The 1649-nt window shown below is 34.7% G+C and overlaps 2 long non-coding RNA genes across 2 annotated transcripts; one reads left to right on the plus strand and one right to left on the minus strand.

The window, feature by feature from the left end:
- The first annotated feature begins 357 nt into the window (after positions 1-357).
- LOC108254113 lies at positions 358-1288 on the plus strand. The gene is made up of 2 exons (XR_001809874.2): positions 358-689; positions 1039-1288. It is a non-coding gene; the product is annotated as an uncharacterized LOC108254113 (long non-coding RNA).
- LOC113472982 lies at positions 754-1213 on the minus strand. Its single transcript, XR_003395089.1, has 2 exons — positions 1155-1213; positions 754-1034 (listed from the first exon to the last, which is right to left on the minus strand). It is a non-coding gene; the product is annotated as an uncharacterized LOC113472982 (long non-coding RNA).
- Positions 1289-1649: the final 361 nt, after the last annotated feature.

Raw genomic sequence — 1649 nt, forward strand, 5'->3', positions numbered from 1 at the left:
TACTTTTAGAAATTTGTGTAAAAAAAAGAATATTTTTTCCCTTAATTTTTTTGTTTGAATTTAGAGGCTCGGATTTTCAAAATGAAGGTTTGTGCTTTTTTCGAGGCTTAAAAAGGGGCTAAAACTGCTAAAAGTAATAATGCATTAGTTGAGAATTTTATCGTGATGCTTTATATAATCACCTGTTTGAGAATTATTTAGTTGTGACAAATTAGGTTAAAATTTAAATTAATAAAGAAATTATCTTATTAAAAAAAGTCATCAGAACTTTCCCTTCATCTTGATTTTTTTTTTTTTTTTTTTTAAGACTTTTTAACAAAAAACTCTTACCTCTCATCTTGTTTAAATTCCTATTTTTTTTTTTTTTTAAAGACATTTATTTACACAGTTGCAGGAGTTTTAACAATAAAGTCCTACCTCTCATCTTGATTAAATTGCGATTTATATTTTGGCAAGAGACCACATAAGTATGACGTTATTTAGACTGCAAACATAAAAGCCAATAAAATAAAAATACTTGTTGACAGCATACCAGCCATTAATAAACTTTTAAATTAGCCAATAATAGCCAAGCACACAATATTTGTGACCAATTTTTCGCCATAGAAGAAAAGCCACATGAGAAACCCTTTATTTTGAAAATCAGACGTTATAGCACAGCCTTCTTGTCCTAATGTTAACTGAGAACTGTATGACGTTATTTTGACTGCAAACATAAAAGCCAATAAAATAAAAATACTTGATGACAGTGTACCAGCCATTAATAAACTTTTAAATTAGCCAATAATAGCCAAGCACACAATATTTGTGACCAATTTTTCGCCATCCTTAGAAGAAAAGCCACATGAGAAGAAACCCTTTATTTTGAAAATCAGACGTTATAGCACAGCCTTCTTGTCCTAATGTTAACTGAGAACTGTAACGGAGTTCTCATCGTCCCGATATCAAAAAGAAGACAGGGTAGAAAGCCAGCCGTTCTGAGAACGAACCTTTGTAGGATAAAGTTTGCCCTGGGCGGGAATTGAACCCGCGACCTAGGTAACGGAGGTCTTATCGTCCCGATATCAAAGAGAAGACAGGGTAGAAAGCCAGCCGTTCTGAGAACGAACCTTTGTAGGATAAAGTTTGCCCTGGGCGGGAATTGAACCCGCGACCTAGCGCTTACAAGGCTGTGCTGTAAGCTATTTGACCCAGTATATAATATGCATGTATATCTTTCTTGTTGTTATAACCTCTTGGATTTCAATTAAAAAATACATAAAAAATTAAAATGCTAAAAAAAATGCAACTCTACCGTGTTTTGTTTATTTTCTTTTAGTAGGTACCTTAGTCTGGCTGGGGGATGTTAAACAGGGAGTAGACCAGCTTAGTCTGGCTGGGGGATTTTTAACAGGATGTATACCAGCCTGAATTTTCCTTGCTAAAGAAATAGCTAAGGTTGAGTGTGAACGGCATCCACTAGTAAAGTTTGTAGCCCAAAGTAATTGAGAGGCCAACCCCGTCTGTGCACGAGAAAAGGCGAAGAAAAAGAGGAAGAGAAGGTACCTTAATAACTTTTTCTTCTTCTTCAACTTTTTTTATAGATAACATATGATATTAGGAGCCAGCGTGCAGTGGATTGAACACACTAAGTCCCAATGGTTCACTGG

The sequence above is a fragment of the Diaphorina citri genome, unplaced genomic scaffold (genome assembly GCF_000475195.1).
Source record: "Diaphorina citri unplaced genomic scaffold, Diaci psyllid genome assembly version 1.1 scaffold11466, whole genome shotgun sequence".
Classification (NCBI taxonomy): Eukaryota; Metazoa; Arthropoda; class Insecta; order Hemiptera; family Psyllidae; genus Diaphorina; species Diaphorina citri.